The sequence below is a fragment of the Triticum dicoccoides genome, chromosome 5B, assembly GCF_002162155.2.
Source record: "Triticum dicoccoides isolate Atlit2015 ecotype Zavitan chromosome 5B, WEW_v2.0, whole genome shotgun sequence".
NCBI lineage: Eukaryota > Viridiplantae > Streptophyta > Magnoliopsida > Poales > Poaceae > Triticum > Triticum dicoccoides.
Genome location: NC_041389.1, coordinates 22,523,274 through 22,537,053, shown reverse-complemented (window position 1 = coordinate 22,537,053; position 13,780 = coordinate 22,523,274). Strand labels below are relative to the sequence as shown.

General features: G+C 49.2%; 1 pseudogene; it reads right to left on the bottom strand.

The window, feature by feature from the left end:
* LOC119308935 overlaps positions 1–10,808 on the bottom strand; it is a 111,027-nt pseudogene extending 100,219 nt beyond the window's left edge.
* Between the last annotated feature and the right edge of the window lie 2,972 nt (positions 10,809–13,780).

Genomic DNA, 13,780 nt, shown 5'->3' with positions numbered 1-13,780 from the left:
ATCGTCGTCATGTTCGATCCTCGGGTCGCCGTACTTGTCGAAGTCTTGCTCATTGGCTACTCCATCCATTCCGATGATCTTCCTTTTGCCTCTCCTCATGACAACACGACTGGGCTTTGGCGGGTCGGTAATGAAGAAGCATTGGTCCACTTGGGAAGCCAGTACCCATGGCTCATTTTTCGCGGTGACGTTTGCGCCCGCGGTCTTGGATTTGTCTTCGGGTATAACCATGGTGGTGAAATATCGGTCTTCTTTGATGACGTTCTTGGCCCATCTGACACGGAACATCGGGACCTTCTCTCCAGCGTAGCTCAGCTCCCAGATCTCCTCGATCCTTCCGTAGTATCTGTCCTTGTCGTTACCGGTGTAGGATTCCATCGTTACCCCGGAGTTCTGATAACCATCGCTCTTCATGTCCTTGGCCTCGGTGTAGAATGTGTAGCCGTTGATATCGTACGCCTCATAGGTCATCAGGTTGTGCTCGACGCCCTGTGACAAGGCGAATATGAGTTGTTCTTCCGTGGAAGAATCCTCATGTAAAGGGTACGACAGAAGCTTCTGCTTGAACCAATGCGTAACATGAGTTGTGCTCTTTGAGTATATCTCCGTCCGTCCTCTGTTGGCCTCGGTCATTGTACGTCTTCTTAATAAAGGTTGTGTGCTCTACCACCCAAGGATCGACCACGACTATGTGTTGTAGCGCGACTAGGTTTGCTCTTTCAAAGTCGGCGAGTCGACCCTCGAAGTCAACATGCATTTCGCGGCGACCCTCACGATGACCCCATCCAGTGAGCCTGTCGAGGTGCCTGTTGACGGGCAGACCAACGGGGTTCTCGATGCCTCTATAATTCATGCAGTAAGAGATGCACTCTTCGGTCAGAAAGCCCCTGGCTATGCTTCCCTCTGGACGTGACATGTTGCGAACGTATCCTTTGATGACACCATTCATCCTTTCGAATGGCATCATGCTGTGCAGGAACGTTGGCCCGAGTTGGATGATATCCTCCACTATATGGACCAGCAGATGCACCATAACGTCGAAGAATGCGGGCGGGAAGTACATCTCAAGCTCGCATAGTATCACCACGATCTCTTCCTGTAGCCTTCTGAGTTGCCTCACGCCAATCGATTTCCAAGAGATGACGTCGAAGAAGTTGCATAGGCCAAATAGCGTTTCACGGACGTGCGCGTCCATGGTCCCACGGATTGCAACTGGAAGTATCTGCGTCATCAGCACGTGACAGTCGTGAGACTTCATCCCGCTGAACTTCTGCTTCGCTGGGTCTAGGTATCTGCTTATCTTCCCCGCGTAACCGTAAGGAAGTTTTACTCCTAGGAGGCAGGTGAAAAACTGCTCGATCTCCTCCTGACTTAGAGTGAAGCACGCGGGAGGGTAGTCATTTCCGGTCTTCTTGGCCTTTTTGCCTTTGCGACGACTTTCTATGTCCTGCTTCGCCTCATCATCATCATCATCATCATCATCATATATAGCGTGAAGCTCCTGCCTGATGCCCATTGATTTCAAGTCTGCCCTTGCTTTCGGCCCATCTTTGGTCCTCTCTGGCATGTTGAGCAGGGTACCAAGCAGACTCTCGCACACGTTCTTCGTGATATGCATGACATCAAGGCTGTGAGGCACACGGTGGATCTTCCAGTACGGCAAGTCCCAGAAAACAGACCTCGTTTTCCATACCTTCAGCAGCGGCTCTGGCGCCTTTTGCTTCTTTCCCGGCAGTGGGCAGTCTTTCCAATTTTTCAACGGCTTGTCTATTTCCTCGCCGCTCCTCATACATGGGCGTTTTCGGGGTTCGGTTTCACCATCGAACAGATCCTTGCGTTTCCTCCACGGGTCATCGTCGCGAAGCCACCTTCGATGTCCCACGAACACGGTTTTCGAAGACCCGAGATCTCTATCTAGCTGGCGATACGTTGTGTCATCCATGCACCTTACGCATCCAGAAAATCCGTGGACTACCTGCCCCGCAAGATATCCGTAACCGAGATAGTCGTGCACCGTCGTGAGCAGTGCGGCTCTCATAGGGAAATATTCTTTCTCTGCGGCGTCCCACGTATTGGCTGGCGTTTTCCACAGCGTGTCAATCTCCTCTTTCAGCAGCCCCAGATACAGATTGATGTCGTTCCCTGGTTGTTTCGGCCCTTCAATTAGCATACTCATGTGAATGTACTTCCTCTTCATGCACAACCAGGGGGGAAGGTTGTACATCCACACGAACACAGGCCAGGTGCTATGTGTGCTTCTCTGGCTGCCAAATGGATTGACTCCATCGGTGCTCGCACCCAGCATGATGTTCCTTGGATCGTTCCCAAATTCTGGGTATTCGAAGTTCAACGCTTGCCACTGGCTCGCATCCTTAGGGTGACTCAGCATCTTGTCTTTTTTATCTATCTCCGGATCATTTGCGTCATCTTCTCGCTTCTTCTCCTCCCTATCCGCGTGCCAACGCAGGAGCTTTGCTACCTTAGGGTCCGTGAAATACCGCTGCAGACGAGGAGTGATCGGAAAGTACCACACCACTTTTCGAGGAGCTTTCTTCCTCTTCTTGTATCGAGTGACACCGCACACCGGACATATGGTAGACTCCGCGTGCTCATCCCGATAAATGATGCAATTGTTCATGCACACATGGTATTTCACGTGCGGTAAATCCAGAGGACACACGATTTTCTTTGCCTCCTCCAAACTAGTCGGGCACTTGTTCCCCTTGGGAAGACGTTCGTGCCAGAATGACATGTTCTCGTCGAAGCATGCGTCGGTCATTTTGTGTTTTACCTTCATCTCCGGAGCCATGAGCGTTACTTTCAGGCGGGTATCCTCGGGCATGCATCCTTCACACAATGGAGTAACCGCGTCTAACTCAAGTTGATCCTTCTTGGCTTTCTCTCGGGTGGCAGCTCTTGTGTTATCCGTCTGCTTGAGAAGCAGCTCTTGAATATGAGGGTCCTGCACCCAGCCCATCGATGGTCCAGCGTCATCTGCTCCGCCGGCATCATCATCATGTCCTGCATCTTCTACATGATGACTGTGTACAGCATCACCGTCGTGATCATCTCCTGGGGATTCTTCATCTTCTCGCCCCCCCGAGCCGCGGTGGTTGTCTTGTTGCCCTTCCTCATTTCTTGCCCGGCCCCCATGGACGACTTCGTAGTCATCTTCATCACCTTGCCACCGATAGCCATCCATGAAACCACGCAAGAGCAGGTGGTCCCGCACCTGCCCGGAATCCGGGTCCGCAATAAGGCTATTCAGCTTGCATCTTCGACACGGACATCTTATCTCTGTCTCGTTCTTTTGAAGCATCTCGGCCTTCGCGGACCTCAAAAACCTATTCACGATGCCTTCGGTCATCGTGCGGACCATGGTCGCCTGCGGGGTAGAGCAAAACGATATTTTAGAACCAAGAAAAAAATTTGGCACGACTTTCCCTAAAAATAGGACCAAAAAGAATGCTTAATGCCAAAATTCTCGCCGAAACGGAAATGAATCAACATTCCGGCAAAATATTGGCAACTATCGCATTTCAAATACCGGTACACCTCCAAACACAAACACATATGCAACACCACAAACATATGCAACACCACGAACATACATAGATCTAGCTAGGCCATAAAAAGTGCATGTGCACATTGTTGTAGGGAGAACAACATAAATATAGCTTCCCCCCTTACTTACCTAGCAAAACAAGGTAACTTAACCACTTCATTTGAATGAATCTATGGTGGAAATGAGGTGAAAAAGAGGAGGCACCCGAGACAAGGAGGAGGCGGTGGAGAGAATGAAGTGGGGAGAAAGTGAGTGTGGGAGGAGAGGCTGTCCAAAATATCTTGTTGCTGCCCACTTACTAATGGCGCACCAGCAACAAATGCGCTATTAGTAATCCAGGTTACTAATGGCGCACCCCCAGATGGTGCGCCATTAGTACTTTTGCAAAAAAAGGAATAAAAACAATAATAAAAAAAATAACATTAGTGGCGCACCTTCCGGCCGGTGCGCCATTACTAGTTACAACTAGTAATGGCGCACCACCAGAGGATGCGCCATTAGTATGTTTGGACAGGCGCACTAGTTCAAAAAAAATCGGTACTAATGGCGCACCGTTAGCAGGGTGCGCCATTAGTAGTTTCAACACTAATGGCGCATCAGGGTGTGGTGCGCCATTAGTATATACTAATGGCGCACCACATGTCTGGTGCGCCATTAGTGTCAATTCCATCTATAGCCCTTTTCCTAGTAGTGAAGAAAGGGGTTGACAATTTACTGAACTGTACCCTACGTGTGGCAGGGACAAGTGGTAGTATGAAACAAGTATGGGGGTTACTGGAACAAAACTCGATCTACGGTCGACTCAGGAGGTTTAAGTATTCCCTGTATGATTAGCATAACAAATATATTTCAGCCAACAGAATCACCACTCATCATACCTTACTATGCCATACCGGACACAACTGTCTCGACGAAGACCGGAGACAAGCTCATGCCTACCCAAGGCAGAGGCTTTCCCGGATTTCTTCTGGTAGGCATGAAAGGCATACTAGGGTGATTACTAACACAATGTATCAAATTCCAATAGCACGGAATCATCAATATGCACTTAAGAGTACCTTCATATACTCACAAAAAATAATGAAACTCTGAGACAAGGGTGTCGTAACCGTATCAAACAACACACGACAATATTATGCCAGGGTTCAGAATGCTTGCCTTCAAGTTGTGGAGAGGCAGGGTGCATTCCAAAACTTTCGAAAGTTTTCTTCTTTCTCCAACAAATCTTTGAGTTTACGCCTCCACTTAAACCATGTGGACCGGTGCGGGGGTCATTGACAGTGGGTCCAGGGGGCCCACTGGTCAGGTTTGACCGGTCGCCCCCGCCTCCTTCCTCCTCTGGCCGAAAAGAGGCGGGGCTCCGGCGATCGTCGCCGACGATTGGCGGCTCCCCGCGGGCTCCGGAGGGCAGGGATGGATCCGCCAGTCCAAGGCGGTCCTCCCGGTGGTCGCTAGGGTGGTGGGGGTGAAGGGAGTCGCCGGCGGCGAGCTCCGCGGTGGACGGCAGCTTCGGGAGGAATTGGGGGTTCGGCCTATGGTGGCTCTCCGTCAAAGCTGAGGGTTTGGGCGGCTCCGCAAGACCAAGTGCAGTTGGGTGGTGGTGCTAGATGGGCGGGGGAGGGCCTGCTCGAGACGAACAGAGCCGGAGAGTGGCGGCGGCCGAACTAGCCGGAGACGAGGAAGACGGCCTCCCGCCGTCGTCTGCTGGTTGTGGGGGCCCTAGGGGGATGGCACGAGGTTTCCTGGGTGTCCGTATGGGCTTGGAGCTCCTTTTATAGGCGGTTGAGGTCGGTCCCGTGGCGGCCGGAGATAAGTGCGATGGCGAACCGCCGTTCTGTAGCTGTAGGGCGACGTGTCGAGGCTGGGGGTGGTGGCAGGGGCTAGTGGACGCGCGGGTACTGCTCCAGGGGCGAGCTGGCGAGTGCGGGTGGCTCGGGAGGCGCCGTCCAGGGTAGGAGCCTGCTGTGGCCAGCCGCTAGTGGCCACGGCCGACCTGACGGCGGCGCTGTGGAGCTCCAGGGGTGGCTCTGTGGTGACAGAGGGGGCAGGCGTGCTGGCTGTGAGAGGGGAAGGGCCAGAGCGAGCACGGGGAGGCCGTAGTGAGACGCGGTGGCTCGATGCGCGCGCGTGCAAAACGTGCGCTCTGGGCATGCCCAGAGCATGCACGCTGCGTGTTCGGCAAAATGCCAAGGCATGCTAGAGGGCTCCAAAACACATGAGGGTTAGCAGGGTGGGTCTATAGGCTAGGGTAAAGCCATGGGACATCCTGGTTAGGCCATTAGGGTAACTACATAATGCAAGTCCAAAAGCATGCCAAAACTTGCCATGCTCCTAACCTGTTCGATGAAATGCCAAGTGCCTCTAGGCATCTCTTGGGGTGACCAAAAACTCCAGACCAGTGTCTCTTCAGGTGTAGGTGATGGTGGCAAGGTTAGTTTGTCAAAAACAAAAACTTGTTAGTGCAAGGTTTTGAGAAAACCAAATCTGGACAGGAACTAGAGGCTATCATTTCATGGACCAAAAATACCCCAATGGGTCATTCTCCTGGACTTGCGTTTTGTAGGGAGGACTATAAGCAGGAAAAAGAACCATGGCAGCAGAGCAAAATAAAATGGGGTTGCAGTAGAAAATGCCAAACTGGATCAGAGAGCAAAAGAGGATGGTTTGCTCAAAAAATTTCAAAGAACATCAATGGGTTTTTGCACAAAGTTGAATTATATACTCCTACTGACCTCCCCTAATTTTGGTGGAAGTTTTGAAAGAATATTTAAATAGGTTGTAGTGCAAAAGAGCAACTGGTCCAGATTTGAAAACTTGGGTTTAAACTCTAAATCTCCAAATGACTAAAGGATATTTTTGCATAAAAGTGATTTAGGAACATCACATGTCATCCCCAAATTTTGGTGAAAATTTTAAATGCATTTATCAAATGGTTGCAGCGCAAAAGAGGCCCTAAAACTTATGAAAAATCATTTAAAAGAATAAAGCTCAGGAAAAACAATTATGCAAATAAATCCACTGATAAAAGAATTGTTTTTCCTGAGAGGGTATACAAGTCCAATAATATTTTTTTTGGAAAGTTTTGACTTTGGAGGAAAACTCCACAATATTAAAGAAAAGGTTAGCTCTGAAGTCAAAAGATAATTTCCGGAAATAAAAATTTAATTTCCTGGCCAAATTTTAATAAACAATTCATGGTTAAAATTTTGGGGTGTTACAAAGGTCGACTCCAACTTATTTAATGCATAACATTCATTCACTTCTCGTTTTGATAAAACTATAGTGTTGGAATTTTATTTGGTAGAACACCGAAAGAGTATGAAATGTGAAAACTTTCGATTTCTCACGGATTAGGGGAAGGCATAGGTTTAACCCATCGGGTATCTTAGTAACATATACCACAAGTTTCAGAAGTAATACACAAGCTCAAAGTAGAGCATGGTTGGCCAAGCAGATGATACAATTTACCAAAGGCACTATGTATAAGGGGAAGAACTCACAAGGTGATTGAATATGAAGGACACTATCGGATAACAATCCAACAATGGATCGGGCAATCCACAACGGAGCTGATGTGAGTATCGGCACTCACTCAGGGGAAGAAGAATGCAGAGGCATCAGATTCAAGAATCACCTGATTAGTCTGATGCTTAAATAGAAGGAAATTATGATTTCCAAAACGAAGGATCAGAAGTAGACGCTCTGATCAAGGATGGATAAGTTAAAAACACTTAGTTGGACAATCAATAGAGGTTTGAATTGCTGAGAACCAACTCATGTATGGAATGACATCTGAGTCGGGAAGAAAATTTTAAAAAGGATAACCTGATGACTGCGTGCGTACGCACATATTGACTCAATAGGCTCAAAAATGACTAAGACAAGGGATGATATCGAGGACTACTAGTCATATGGAATTAACCATAATGCAAGCATGCAAGAATTTCAAGAATAACCGGCTGCAGAGGATTTTCGAAAGATCGAAAAGTATTCCGAAGAATTATGTGAGACACATGAACAATTGAGAATAACGGATCCTCGATAAATGTGAGGAAAAACCCGTATGGGTTTTCATGCGAAATAAAACTGCAAGACAGTAAACTCCAAGGATTTTCGGGACAACGGCGAATATTTTGAGGCATCTTGTAACAACAAGAGCGACGAGGAATGATCGATAGAATGACAAGTGCATACAGATATCCATGGGGATATATCGGTGACACTGGATTGCAAAGGCAATGAGCACAAGGGTCTCGGGAAAATATCGAGGGATATCCTCAGAATCTTCTGACGAAGCAGGTGATCTTCCGAAATGAGGGCTCTTCGGGAGAAATAGTTACGAGAACCTAGAGATAGAATTAGCAAAATCTTTTAACCCGAATAGAAGGGAGATCAGAGTCCCAGAGCATAGACAAGGAGTAAAAGATCCTAATACCACCCACTGGCGACATGGCCTCGTAAGCCGCACAGCCAAGTTAGTAAAAAGCTTTGCAATTTCTAGACTCGACTTCGGCCAAGGAGTGTGGAAGGGGCATTCCTACAGGCAGTCGGCTCTGATACCAACTTGTGATGCCCCCAATTCAACCGTACACTAATCATGCACGCAAATGTGTACGGTCAAGATATGCATGGGAAGATTTCACAACACAACTCTAAAAGTAAAATAAGTCATACAAGCATCATATTACAAGCCAGGGGCCTTGAGGGCTCGAATACAAGTGCTCGAACATAAACGAGTTAGCAGAAGCAACAATAAGTTAAACAAGTTGCCATAAGATGGCTAGCACAAACCGGGCTACAGATCGAAAGAGGCGTAGGCCTCCTGCCTTGGATCCTCCTAACTACTCCTGGTCGTTGTCAGCGGCCTGCACGTAGTAGTAGGCACCTCCAGTGTAGTAGGAGTCGTCAGCGATGGTGGCATCTGTCTCCTGGGCTCCAACGTCTGGTTGTGGCATCCAACAAGAAGAGGGAAAAGGGGGAGAAGTGGGAGCAAAGCAACCGTGAGTACTCATCCAAAGTACTCGCAAGCAAGGAGCTACACTACATATGCATAGGTATATGTGTAATGAGGCAATATCGGTGGACTGAACTGCAGAATGCCAGAATAAGAGGGGGATATCTAGTCCTACTGAAGACTATGCTTCTGGCAGCCTCCGTCTTGCATCATGTAGAAGAGAGTAGATTGAAGTCCTCCAAGTAGCATTGCATAGCATAATCCTAACTGGCGATCCTCCCCTCGTCGCCCTGTGGAAAAGCGATCACCGGGTTGTCTCTAGAACTTGTCTGGGTGTGTTTTATTAAGTATCCAGTTCTAGTTATCATAAAGTCAAGGTACAACTCTGGGTCGCCCTTTTATGGAGGGACACGACTATTCGAATAGATCAACTTCCCTGCAGGGGTGCACCACATAACCCAACACACTCGATCCCCGTTGTTTAGACACACTTTCCCGTGTCATGCCTGTCCTTGGAAGATCAACACGTCATAGCCCCACCTAGGCACAATAGAGAGGTCAGCATGCTGGTCTAACTCCTATGGCGCAGGGGTCTGGGCCCATCGCTCATTGCACACCTGCATGTTGCGAGGGCGGACGGAAGCATATATACCAAACCTCCCTTATACAAGAGCAGGCGTTCCAGTCCAATCCAGCGCGCGCCGCTCAGTCGCTGACGTCAAGAAGGCTTTGGGTGATACCACGACGTCGAGTGCCCATAATTGTTCCCGCATAGTTGGTTAGTGCGTATAGGCCATTGGCCAGACTCAGATCAAACACCAAGATCTCGTTAAGCGTGTTATTATGAAGTAACCGCGAACACCGACCAGGGCCAGGCCCACCTGTCACCTAGGTGGTCTCAACCTGCCCTGTCGATCTGCCACAACGATCCATAGAGAGGGCCGTCAGGACAAATGTCCTTTCAGCCCCCAATCAGTGAATCACTCGCGGGTACTCTATGAGCTGACCTGACTTTAGTCACCATCTGTATAGTATGTATGTATGTATGTATGTATAGTATATGTCCGTGATCATCTCCCGAGTGATCATAGCCCAATAGTATAGCAAGGCAGACTGACAAGAATGTAGGGCCATTGATGATAAACTAGCATCCTATACTAAGCATTTAGGATTGTGGGTAAGGTATCAACAACTGTAGCAACAATGACAGGCTATGCAACAGAATAGGATTAACCGAAACAGTAACATGCTACACTACTCTAATGCAAGTAGTAAGGGTAGAATAGGAGATATCTGGTGATTAAGGGGGGGCTTGCCTGGTTGCTTTGGCAAGAAGGAGGGGTCGTCAACTCTGTAGTCGAACTGGGCAGCAGTAGCGTCGGTCTCATAGTCTACCGGAGAGAAGAGGGTGAAGAAATAGTAAATACAATGCAAACATAAGCATGACGATGCATGACATGACAATGAGCGATGTTAGGTGTGCCCTAATGCGGTAGTAGGTGATACTGGCGAAAGGGGGAAACATCCGGGAAAGTATCCCCGGTGTTTCACGTTTTCGGACAAATGAACCGGAGGTGAAATGTTGCAGCTTCACTATGCTAGTATTTATTTAATTATTTTACATCAACATTATCCAGAATAGTGTATGCTGACATCATCATGATGTCAGCATGACGTCAGCAGTCAACAGGGCGTTGACTGGGTCAACCTGACATGTGGGTCCCAGCTGTCATTGACTATGAACTAACCTAACAGATTAATTAGCTAACCTAAGTGATTAGGTTAATCTAATCAGGATTAATCAATTTAATTAATTATATTAATTAATTTATTATTATTACTATTTTTTAAAATTCTTTTATTATTATTATTATTGAAACGTTCCAGGGGGTGGACCCTGTTTGTCATAGGTCGTAGGGCCTTAACGGTTACAAGGGAAGCGGGTGTTGGGCGCGGTTGCGGGCACCCTGACAGGTGCTACAGGACGGGACGGACCCGGGCGGCGACCAGCGAGGGGGCCGCGGCCGCGGCGAGGCCGGCCGCCAGTGGCCGGTGCGAAAGGGATGGGAGGAGCACCGGGCGGCGCCAGACCGGGGTAGGGCGAAGGCAGGGGCGCGGGAGCGCTCCGTGAGCGGGTACGGACACGCACGAGCGGGCGAGCGTGGGGGCTGCAATGGTGGTGCCGGCCGCGCCATAGCATAGCAGCAGCTCGCGGCGGGGCACGGTCAGGTGTGGAAAGGGGGCGACATCGTGGCTGACACGGTGGTGCGCGTGCGTGCGGCGGCGCATCGAAGGAGGCGCGGACGGCACAGGGACAGGGGAGGACGAGGCCTCACCGCGGGAGCATAGGGTCAAGGCAGTGGGGCGCGGGGAGGAGACGGTGACAACAGCGACGTGGTGACATGGTGCAGCGACGCGACAGCTTCAAAGAGGTGTCATGGAGGACGACGAGGTGGCCATGGCGGTGGCGTTCCGGGTGGCGTCGGCGGAACGATCCAGTGGCGGGGGGCATCGCGACGAGGTGAGCTTCGGGAAGGAGGGCGAGATGTGCATCGAGGTGCGGCACCAGGGTGGGCACCGGCGTCCGGGCGCGGGGCAGCGCGGTCGCCGGAGTCTCTGCCCCTCGACCTAGATCGGGGGAGGGGCAGATGGAGCGAGTGAATCGGGGGGAGTGTGCGGTCGAACCGCTAGGGTTTGGCTGTCCAGGGGGGATAAGGTGGAGTGAGAGGGGTCCGGTGTCAGGACCCCGACTCGATGCCACATCGATCTAGCATGTAACACCTCATATCACTTTGCGGCCTCACGCACGATATTCCCACGGGTGTCGTCTTACCTTTTCCCGGGACCGTTTGCGCCTTTTGGCACACGTATATGATAGTGTCGCTAGCATCCATATGGTAAGGAGCCCGGGCTGACATGGCTAGTCGTAAACCCAAAGTGGCACAGACTTACAGGGACAGGCATCCATGACCCAGCATCGAACGTGTCGGTCATCAGCAAGTGAATCCGGGATGTAGCACTGGGCTAGCAGGACTCCGGTAAATCGGGCTGTAGCGGGCTAACAGGACTCCGGTATCCATCGCGTGACATTTCCCCGAAGGGACAGACACAAGAACAAAGAAGGACACATGCCGGACAGCCTAAGTGTTCCGGAGCAGTAGCAAGGTACCAAGGCTCAGTGGAGACACTAGGAGACATTTCCCGGTAAGAGAGGCTACTAAGAATAAACAAATAGATAGTCAGATCCCACACATACCAAGCATTTCAATCATACACACAATATGCTCGATATGTGCAAATAGAACAAGGTATCACAACATGACTCTACAACACCAGTACTTTATTTAAGGCTCAGAGAGCCATACATAGCGTACACACAAGCATGGGTCACACGACCCACATTCAAGTCATACAGAGACATACAAGCCAACAGCGGAAGTAACTTGTGTGAGTACAGACAAGTAGTAAAATAAAAGTGGCTTGGAAAGCCTGGCTATACTACGTGGTCTTTCACAAGCTCAGGGTCACCACCTGGGCCTCAGTCTACTCATCGATGTCAACGTCTATGAAGAACCCATCAGAAGGGGTTGTAGCGTCTTCTGAAAAGTGTAAATTAAAGCAACATGAGTACAAAGGTACTCAGCAAGACTTACATCAGATCCTACATACATGCACATTATCAAGGAGGGTTGGTGGGGTTATTGCAGCAAGCCAGCTTTGACTCTTGGCTAAGCTATCCTATGATACACCAACTTGAAATGGTTTTGCGCACACGAGTCCACTACTCACCACTTCAATACACCACTGAGGATCCACCTCCGTCATCCTACGGAAGAGCCATCCTCGGCACTCACGCTTATCTTGAGATTTTTAGTGGTATCCATTTACTTGTCTATGAACTGTATAGGCAACCAAGTAGTCCTTTACCGCGGACGCGGCTATTCGAATAGATAATGTTAACCCTACAGGGGTGTACTTCTTCATACACGCTCTCACCACTTACCGTCGTTTACACGACATGTACTCGGCAACCTTCAAGCGGAAGCCCAACGTGGGTGTCGGCCACGACCTACCTAAACACCTAAGTCTCTAGTCCAGGTTTATCGCCTATCCAGGGTCCATCTGCAGGGAGTCCGGCCGAGGTTTCCACATACGGCCCCGAACGATGTGTACAGGGTTCCCGAGATACCTAACGGGTATCCGGTACACCGTGCCACGTACCTACCGCATCACAGCCCACCCCGCGGTCAGCGCTGTCCACGGCCTCCAGTAGGCTACAAACACCAGAAACTACTTGCAACTCCTGGACAGAGGACTAGGGTGAAAAAGAAGCCGAGAGGGTCCATTGGTTTCGGGCCCAATGCATGGTAGTAGCTGATTCTTAAATCACACATACAGATCTCAGTTCTTAAGGACGGCTTCAATGAAACAACCCACCATGTACTCCTACATGGCCTCTCATCGATACCTTTACCAAATCGTGTTCAACACATTACTCTCATACCCACATGATCATTTCACTCTAGCCCATCTCCCAGATGAACCAGACCTGACATGACTCTAAGCATAGCAGGCACAGCAAGGTAGGAACGACACATACATATGGCTCAATCAACTCCTACACATGCTAGTGGGTTTCATCTAGTTACTGTGGCAATGACAGGTCATGCAGAGGAAATGGGTTCAACTACCGTAGCACACAGCAGTTTGAAACGCGTTGTCTTAATGCAGTAAAGAGAGGTGGAGCGAGAACATGGGATTGTATCGATATGATCAAATGCTTGGTTGCTTGCCTGATGGGTCGATGCACTGATATTGTTCTTCGTTGGGGTAATCACGATACTCCTCAGGGGCAGGACCTGCCGCAGAGAGCACCGATACACAATCATCACCAAACAATATGCAACAATATGATGCAAGCATGAAACATGGCAATATGAGTGTGTTGGGCTAATGCAACTAAAACCAGATGGGTTTGAACCATTTTGAATCAAAGATTCAAGTTTCAATCTCATACATGGCCCTTATAAGTGCTTTATCTAGTTCTTCTATAAACATCAGGTTAGCTTGCTTAGACAAGCATGAAACCAGTACAGATGGATAGATTGGATTTTTCTGATCATTTTTCATATATAAAACTTTGCATTTGGAGCTACGGTTGATTTACTATGAATTTTTGAAGTTTAGATCATTTTATGAAATTTATAAATCATTCTAGATTTATTTTAATTCCAGAAAAGGATTACTGCGTCAGCATGATG